Consider the following 10,655-nt stretch of genomic DNA (forward strand, 5'->3'; position numbering starts at 1 on the left):
AATGATTTCTGGCTAATAGGTTATGTTTTGTAAATAGTTACCTGTTGTTAATTTTGTGATAATGTTGTATTTACCTGCACTTACCTGTTCTAGGATCCATCTGCTTACCTGTGGTGGGTGTGGACTGTTTGCATTAGCTTCTGCTTGTTTGTTTCAGGACTCACTATTGCCCTGCATTGGGTTCAAGGCCACTGGTGGTGGTACTGTTCCCTTTGATTATTGAAGATAGCATTGTATGTAAAGTTGTATTGTACATATTTATTATCAGTGAAGGTTTTACCTATAATTATGTGTATATATTTATGTATGTTAATAAATCTGTAAATAGTTAAGTTATCTTGTCCCGGCCTGGCTATATAGAGAATAGAGGGAGCTGGTACAGAGACGACCAGATCTCTCTCACAGCACTATCACCTGATCCCTCATCCCTTCCATTTGCAGCCGGGACACACCCTTTGGTATACCTGGGCTACATTTCAAATGTGAATCAGTTTGTGTGTATGGGAGACTGCACATGAAAGTATATCCATAGTTTGAGTCTGTCTGGATGTTGAGACCTCTGCCTCAAGCATTGGGTTAGACTAGATGACCTCCTGAGATCCTTCCCAGCCCTATTTTTCTGTGAGTCTATGATTTTGATTATGATTCTATTAAATTCTATTACTCTTTGTGTACCTAAGTGACAGTTTTCCAGCCACTTGGAACTTATGTCTATTTTCTATTCTCTTACCACTCCAGTATGGATACATAAGTGTGTGCAGGTATACTGAACATGTGTATTTAGCTACACATTGGCCGGGAAGGTAGGTAGCTACTTATGTGTGCACCTGAGCAGAAGTCCTCGAAAAAATGAAGGCTCTCCCATGTGTTGAACTGGTAAGTTGAATGGCTAGGGCACTCACAGGAAGTAGGGGGCATCAGTTCTAGGCCCTCCTGTACCAAAGAGGATTTGAACTTACATCTCTCCAACTTTCTAGCAAAGTGTCTCCTATCACTACACCATAAACTAAGCATTGGCCACTATCTTATCTCTAGTTTCTCTTTTAGGGTTCAGCCACTGGCCCGGACATTTAATAGATGTATAAAGTACGGGGAGAATAGTGGAAAAGTTTCTACCCCATTATGAACAGTAGTCCAAGCTGAAAACGTGGGCCAGTTTCATTCCAGGCCAGCTTCCAGCTCACTGAGCCAAACACACTCTAGCCTCATCATATCCTTCTGACCCCAAACTTCTCCCTCTTTTGCCTGCCTAGGGCTCCAGATTAAAAAGGAACATGAGAGAAGCGACTGGAAAATACCTAATCTGTGATATGATGCTTAGAGTGTTTCTTGGGTGAATTCTATTACCATTCAGTTATTGGGGCTAAAACATAGCAGCACCCTTTTCCTCCTTCAGCATGTACCATGAGTCAACCATTGTTTTTTATTCAGCTATAATTCTGTGATTTAAGCTTCTGCATACAAACAGGTACATAGGCACATATCTGCTCAGCCACTGTGTAACAATTGTGTATGCTCAGGTTAACATTTCCACACTGCAGGTGTAACAGAATTGTAAGCTTCATAAATGCCAGAAAGAACACGTACCCTATTGGGAAACTACCATTTAGGTGCACAAAGGGATGAAGAAAAGAATAATAGAATCTACTCTGAGGCTTGTATCAACCAGTCTCCCATCCTTAAATAACTACCCCCAGTACTGACTGTTTAGCACACAAATATGCAACAAATATGCTGCAAATATGATCCCCTAACAGATTTAGTATCCCCACACCCTTCCTCTGAACTATATTGTCAAGTAGGGGGCTCCTGTGGGACTGAACTAGGAATCAGAGCCCACATCTATATGAGACATTTACTGCACAATAGCTTGTTACTACTGTGCAGTAGCATTGCAGTAGTAAGAACCATGATGCGACACTAATGCACAGTAGTAATGAGCAGTAATGAGCTACTGGGAAGTCAACATCACCAGGAAGCTGTGCAGGGAAGCTACTGTGCAGTGATGCTGGTCATTGTGCATTCATTAGTACTTGGGTATGCAAGTACTAAATGACTGCACAGTAACAACCATGCAGTCAGCATCTCATGTAGACATAGCCATAAGATGCTAGAAAAATCTGTTTTCATTGGCTCAGAGCTTGACTCTTAAGCCATTGCAAGGAGAAGCTTGGTGTAAACCCCCCATTTTCCCATTTCCCAGTGGAATGCTCCCAAATGAAAAGAGGCCTCCACCTAGAGAACTTGACCCATCAAGGCAGAGAATGGTACTGAGAACCTTACAAGACCAAAGATAGGATTTCATGCTTTCATAGATATTAGGGGCTGGAAGGGACCTTACAGATCATCAGGTCCAGCCCCCCTGCCCTAGGGCAGGAAAGACTGCTGGGGTCAGATGACTTTTTGAAGATCACCAGAATGGCTGACTGAACCACCTCTGGGAGGTGAGCCTATTCTAAACCCTTGGCAGTCGACTTGTAAAGAAGTTTTTCCTTATGTCTAGTCTGAAGCAATTTTCAATCAGTTTGTGCCTGTTGTTTCTTGTCCTCCCCTGGGGGGCCTTGGTGAACAGATGTTCTCCCAGGCCCTGATGCATGCCCTTAATATACTTATAGGCTACCACCAAGTCCCTTCTGAGTCTTCTCTTCTCCAGGCTGAACAGTCCCAAATCTTTCAGCCTCTCTTAGCATGGCCTGCTTTCTAGGCCTCTAATCATGTGCGTGGACCTCCTTTGGACTCTCTTGAGCTTCTCCACATCCAGTGAGAAGACTGAGGGTCACAACCTTTGCTGTTGCTGATATGCATTGCAGAGCTCTGGGAGACTATTGTCTGCATAAACTTTGGGTTAGTGTAGATACACAAACCAGGTGCAAGTGAGCTGGATTAGTTACTGGAATCACCTTATGCCCCTTGGCAATCTCAGGCAACCTCCCCTGAGCTCTATATTGCTGTTTATAGATTGATTCTGGTGCCTTTTCTTCTGATACTATTTTATAGCTAGCTCAATTAAGTCTATACCTCACTGAAGCCTTCATTGTAGATATAGAAATTGTGCTCACATTTCTTCACTGCTTCCTGCATGGAGGTTCCAGACACTATTGAGTTGTTATTATTATAAATCCCTTACTATTATATGTTTCCCTCTTTTTCTCTCTAGTAATTTCTGACTTCCGCTATTTCTATATTAACAAGAGAAATATACAATGAATGGCAGGAAGCTTTAAGAATTTTTAACCCTCTCATTTTTAACGTGTCTTAAATTTTGATGGGATTTATTTTTCCCAGACAGGGTCAGCAAGATGAGACTCATTATATTTAATTACTCTAGTGCTATTATTTTCTTTACCACATGTTCCTTTTCTACTGTATTTGTATTACTATGCCAACTGGAGGTCCCAATTAAGATCAGAGCCAGATTATGTCAGGTACAGTATAGATACATAGCACATGTTTGTTCCTGTCCTGAAGAACTGATTCTTTAAAAGGACAAAGCAAATAAAGGGTAGGAAGGCACTTGGAGGCAGAGAAACAGACAAGGATGCAAAGTAAGTCAGTATCAAAGCTAGGAAAATAATCCAGGTCACCCAAACCTCAAGTCATGCTTAACCAACAGGTACACATGACTTCTCAAAGAATGAAGTGCCCAAGACTGCTAGTTTGGGCATCTTACTATTCCTGTTCTGCAACCTCTAAACTGTTCTATAGTATTATGAAAAAATAATGTCCCCTCTAACAATTGCACAAAACAGCCTGGATGGAATTTGGGGTAGTTCAAGGAGTGTGCACCTTCAATTTCTTTTTCCTTCTGACTAGAGAAAAAGAGAAACATTGAACATGTTTCCTACTTTATTGCAATTCGTTCATGAACATCATTACTCTGAAAACAAATGGCCATTGAAAACACTCTTTTCCTGACTAGTAAAAGAATGTGTGCACATTCTTACAAAGAATATGTTCAGGAAATCATTCACAAACGTTCAAAGGCACTGATGAGGAGGGAGCTGGAATGGCATTCCTACAGTAATAGCACATGAAAGTCTGGTCAGATTAGTGTAATATATTATACAAATGTGACATAAAAATGTTCATGGATTATACTTCCTTCACTGTATCATATTAGCACCTCATCATCTCAGCCTAGCACAAACAGATGCTAACAAGATATTAGAAAAGAGCTAGAATATGTTCAGATTTCTGTATCACATTAGTAGCGTACGCGGTATAATGTCCTCATATGCACAGACATGTGATGCAGAAATTACAGATATAATTTATGCAAAAACAAAACACTAACTAAGAGAGTGTTTTCCATGATATATAAAGCAAAAAAGTGTGATTTGGGAATATATATACTATATCCTCTAGTATTACTAAGGGGGGATAGCATTTGTTAATTCTTATTGGTGCTCATTTGGTATGTTATTCCCTTAGTGGTTCATTTCTTTGCTCTCTATTATTTTAATATAGTTTTAGGGCATGCATGTCCTTAGGTTATATTATTTGAGTAGGTTACAGTCATATTTGTATTCTGATTGGATCATCTTTTTTCAAGTTAACTTGGCCTCAGTTCACAGGAAACCAAGACTCATTAACAACATGCAAGTCCTGTTTCCTTGAAATTTGTGGGGAATCTTGATCCAATAGTTTCTTCTTTATGTTCTACTCTTTAATTCATTAAACATTACTATGCTTTCAAGACATATCAACCACTATTGAAGAGATATTTTCTTTAGAGGCAGAAGATAATATGTATTCATCCAGTCACATTTTATACACAAGGCCTACCTTTGATTTACACATGCAATTATTTGATATGCAGAGGCAATTCATGACATATGTGCAAAAATGAATGTGCTAGTTTGAAGATTCTTTTTTCCTCCCATGTGCAACAGAAGAAATTGTCAGCTGCTGAAAATAGTGGCTATCAGTGCCAACCTTGCAGTTATTTTAATCTATATAAGTGGATAAACAGCAAAAGGCCTTATATGAGTTGGACAAGTGTCTAAATGTTCCTTGCTTTTTCAGGTATATTTATACTGGGGAAAATACATTTGTTGTATAACATCTCTCTCTGAACAGTAATTATACCATGCCATCAATGTGGTATGGTCATGATTACACAACAGTGGCACCAGGATCCATTGGACATAGGTAAATATGCAAAACTCAAAAATTTTTGGAAAGTAATTTTTTTAATTACTTATATACTTTTAAAGGGAAAAGCAAGTAAAAACTGAACTGCCTACACTATTGTAATTTCTTTTGAATAGAAAGCAAAAAAAAATTGTCTGACTTATTCTTGGTGGGCGGGGCGGGGCGGGGGGTATGCCTACCTAAAAACTCAGATACATTTCGTCATGATCTGTATCCTTTGCAGCAATAATTCTTCAGTTTGAACAGAACCTGGTCTGCTAAATACTAAAATCCAACCCCAAAGGAATTTCTTTTACATGGTTATAAATAGGGGTTTATATGGGAAGTCCAGACACAAATTCGTCTTTATTAATGTGGGAAAATTGGTTTGCATAGCAACTAAAATTCCATCATGTTTTCATATATGCTTATTTATAAAATAAACTATGTACATTATTTTCTAATGCTAAACAAGGAGGTAATAAAAGAAAACCCACAATTGCTGGTCACATAACAATAAATAACAGTATTAACAATATTTAGAGTATCTATAGCATGTTTTAGTCAAGATCTCAAAGCACTTTCTTACTATTCATTAATTACATCTTATAAAACTTGTATGCAACATGTAAAGTATACTAGACACAATGCCAATCTTAATTATGTCAACTAAAGTTTTTACAGTTTTGGTGTGAAATAGACCAGGTTTATGTGGATCATCTAAAAAATTACTAAAATGTAGGCACTTTTTGAATGACCAGTCTCATTGTTCATAGCTTACCAGTAACTGACGAATGGAACTCGATGTTCAAGAGTCAGTTAGCAGGTTGCAAATAACAGGTTTCAAAGCACAATGGAATTTTGCATTAGGTTCTGCCCTATTTAATATATATTTTAAACAATCTAAAAGAGAGAATGAATTCACAGGTGGTATAAAAGTGGGAGAAATGGCAACACCTGTGAGAATGCAACTCAAAATGAAAGCTATGAAGATTTCAATGGGGTGGTTGGGACTTAACATAGGGCATGCCTTCATTGAAGAGTTTACCTGGATAATTAGCACTTGGGATAAACCGCCCCTGAGCAGTGTGGGTGGAGAAATTACAAAGCCACGCTCATTCTGCTGCATAATGCATGTCATTAACACTTCTGGGATCATAACCTATGGTTCTTAGTGTAGTAGTAAATTGAAGCTGTTCTACTATGGGAGAGCTTGCCTGTCCTTCTGGAGTATTAATTATAAACATAATTTGAATGATTTAGGGGATAATCCAATTTCACTTTACATGCCAAAATAGCAGTTACCCAGCTGCATAACTGGCATGTTTGGCACTTGAGATCCTACTCCACGTTTAGTGTGGATGCATAAGTTGCCAAATGGCTACTGAGCATGTGCAGTAGTCAGCACTCTCTTTGGACAGGTACATGGCTCTGTTCATATGTATTGGACCAGAAGGCCCATAATTGTACCCTGGCAAAAACCAGGAGACTGGAGCACTCCTGTGAGCTAGCCCCTTAGCTGAGTGGCTAGCATCCTCACCCAGGAAGTAGGAGAGCAAGGTTCTAAACTACTTTTCCCCAACCCTTTATGCAGAGCAGAGGGTGAGTTGTCATCTGTCTAACTTTTCAGCACAGTCCTCTAACCACCAGGCCATAGACTGAAGGTGAGCAGATGAACCTTGCATTTACTATTCACTGGCTAAAATAGATGAACACCAATAGAGAAGTTTCTGTCTTATGTGGAACAAGGGTCCAGGTTAGAACCCAGAACCCCTTCCAATTCAGAGGATATTTCATTTAACCATTCACCTTATAGCTTTTTTTGTTTCTACCTGACCCTACTTCCTCCACCTATTGACTGGCCAGGGGGTTAACTACAAAAGAAGAGCTAGTGAGGTTGCTAAATTGAGCCTACCTTACAACCTGCTGGCTAGAAAACTGCACTAGGAAGCAGGAAAGATATGGGATCAAGCCACCTCCAGGTAAGAGGGAACCTAAAGCCTGGATCTCCCAGTTTCTTGATAAATATTAGGGCTGTGAGAAGCTTTGGTTCTGATTCGATTTGGTGGAGATTCGGCCTGATTCAGTGGCCAAATTGCCGAAACCAAATCAAATCAGAGAACCCTTTAATTTCTCTGAATCGAATCAGAACCCTCCAAATTGATTTGGAGAGATTCAGAAAAAATTTGGCAATTCGGACATAGACACAGCTTTAAATGTTTTTTCTATGTACCTCTAGGTAGGAGGTTTCTAGTGACTGCTGTGATGCACATGGAGTGTCCCACAGAAACATGGGGGGGCTCTCCTGCGCTCTTGGCAGTAGATACAGAAGTGGACCAGAAGCACTTCTGGTCCAATTCTGGGTCCACCAGGGAGTGCACTGGGCCCCCCCCCCATGCTCCCCCGGCTTGCCGACTGGTGCCTCCTGGGTCTGGGGGGGTCACGCAGGGTCCACCTGCAGCCTATCACTGAGCCACGGGGGCGCAGAGAGGACCCCCAGTGTGCTCCCCAGAAGACCCAGAAGTGCGCCCCCCCCCCCCCCCCCGCACTCCTGGGTGACACTCCATGCACCCCAGCATCGCAGCGATCATGAGCCACACCTGCTACCTCAAGGTATGTAGAAAAAACTTTCAAAGCTGTGTCTATGTCCACATCGCTGATTCTCCGAGTCAGCATCAAATCTTCAGATTTGGATTTGGCTGAATCAAATCAGAGACAGTGATCTGAATCAACTAATTGAATCACTGTCCCTGATCCAGGCCGAATCCAAATCTGAACTGAATATTGCAGCCACTAGGCAATTGTACTGATGTATTAGAGAGGCCTTCTCCTTTAGTATCCAACACCCATTTGGTATAAGTTTTTTGCTGAACATAGTTTTGTGATCTATCCTTGTCCAGTAGAGACCCATACAGAGGTGGGTACTTGCCAGCCAGAGCACTGTACACATAATAGGATCACAAATTGTGCATAATTGCCAAAGATAGTAATTCCCATTTGGACATGCAAAATGTAATAGAGTTTTTCCCTTAGTTTGTATCTTCACTGCAAAATGGACAGCTGTATACTATCTTGAACAAGACTAGCACTTGGGCTTTAGTGTGTTCATCAGGATAGGCCAGCTAGCATGGGTACATATGAAGGAACACCACGCTCTGGCCAAAGGGGTTTGTGTGCCTGGGAGACAAGTTAGGGACTGCATCTGAATTGAGATTTTCAGTTAACCCTGAGTGAAGATAATCCCTCAAAGGCAACATCTGCTCCTTTCACATTCCTTTCTCTCCAGTCTTGTTCATAATGGCCTGCTACGGTGACAACAGCTTTCTTTTGTCTTTCACAAGCAAAGCCATGTGCCTTACCAAGGTCCTTTGTTCTCTCAAGTCCTAGCTCCTTTTATTTAGTCCTTTTTCACATGAGAGAAATTCTATTATAATTTCTCACTGTTGCTAACCCTGGTTCAGATAGAAGGATGATAGAAATTTTGGGAGCTCCAGTATAGTCAAAAGGTGTATCCACATGTTGCTGTACAGTGGTGTTGATATCGAACCATGCTTTAGTACTTCCTTTAAGAACTACTAAAGCACAGTGCAGTACAGGTGGTTACTGTGCCATTTGCATGGCACCTGGGTAGATTTCATTGCTACATGACTGTAGCAGTGCACTATACTGAGGGAACACGCTACTATGACTATTTAGCTGGCAATCATGTGTAGACCCATGTGATCACTCTATCACCATAGTGCATTGTACAGTGATGTTGCTCATTGCTACATTGCCATAGGGCAATGTGTAGATGCGCCCAATTTCTGGCAATTTTAATACCATGAGTTAGGCTTGCACTTAGCAAACTTCTGTAATGTGGTGTTAAAAATTCTGGAAACAACTGTGAGTTTTAGCATATTAGGGTTACACAAATCAAGTGTACTGGTAGAATCAAATAAACATTAGTAACAGTGCCTTACAGCCTGTTTTTTGAGTGGGGGGTAGGTTCAATATAAAACCCCCAGTTAGGAGTACTTCTTCAAGTTGGCCACTATTGTCTGGTAAACTATTCATCCTCCTTTCACACCATCTACCACATCTTAGCTTAATGTACTCTTACAGGATGGAAGCTTTGCCACCATTTTCTAGCCATTTTATCCCATGACTTCTAAATACAAGATCACCTCTGGGAGCTATAACTGCTGGCCAGGATCCCCTCATTTCAAGGGGAATGCCTGTTTCACTAGGCTACAATTCTTCTGGCTTGATGCCTGGTCCCTCATCTTGGCCCTTCCAATCTTGGCTGCCTAGTGGGACAACTTGAACAGGAGAAGTGGAGAGTGACTCAACAGACGTGGGGGCTAGACTAGCACAGGGAAGAAAGCTAACACAACTATCAGGGCTGGCAACTTTTCTGTTCTGAGCAGGAACCAAAACTGCAGATAAACATGGCGCCTCAGTTATAACTTTGAAAAGAAACAGTACCCTATGAAACCAACAGCATAGGAATACAGTCAAGAGCCTGGGGCACAGGGATAGCAGCAACTTCTCTTTGCTGTGATCTCAATTGCCAGCAACAGCTACTTTGTTTTGCCCCTCCCCCCGCCCCAAGTTGGTGTTTGGGGCAGTTTTCCTGTTCACCCTGCCCTAGTTATAGGCCCTGAATACAACTATTAATGCAAATGTTCATAAGCAATACATCTTATGTTTCTCTTGAACATACCCCACACATGGCCTGCAAAACCCCCTAATCACTAGGGAAATGTGAGAGAGAATCCTCCTTCTCGTCCTCCATTTTTTGTGAGTCACATGCCTTCCCAAACTGGACTAGGATCTAAAATCTGCATAACTGATGCAAAATACACAGATGCGGCTAAAATCAGCCATGTAATGTTTACCTCACTGTCTAAAGATGGATTAAATTTGGGCCTAATAGGCTAAATACAAACAAACAAAAAAAGAAAAACAAAGTGGCTTGCACAAGATCACATGGGGAGGACCATGAAAGTGTCAGGAGCAAAACAAAGGTCACTAGATTCCCCCATCCTCAACCCAGTTTATTATCAACTAAATAATACTGCTTTGCTGACAAATCTTTGAAGAGGTCATTACTTTCTATTTAAGTAAATGATTAGGAAATATTAGTTTAAAAAATAAATAAGTGAAAGTGTCCATCATTCATCACCAACCTCATACCTCTGGAATCAATTCTATCTTCCAAAATATAGAAAGACCAAGACTGATGAATTTCAAGGCATGTTGCCAGATCCATCTATTTCCTAAGGATTTTTCCACAAAGAACGTTTGAAGGGATGTGTAGGGGCTTGGGACTGATTTTTGCTTGCATCTGTTGCATTTTTTTACTGTTGTGGTTTAACATTGTCTCAGCAGATTAATGTATGAATCTGGTCTTATAGTTTTTGCACATGTGCCTAGAGGTCACCCAAGGCATATTTTTATAAATTAGAAAAATAAATTAATTAAGTAAAGTGATTTTCTACTGGGAATCTCACCACCTGAAATAACAATTGTTTTCCCTA

The sequence above is a fragment of the Alligator sinensis genome, unplaced genomic scaffold, assembly GCF_000455745.1.
Source record: "Alligator sinensis unplaced genomic scaffold, ASM45574v1 scaffold144_1, whole genome shotgun sequence".
Taxonomy (NCBI): domain Eukaryota; kingdom Metazoa; phylum Chordata; order Crocodylia; family Alligatoridae; genus Alligator; species Alligator sinensis.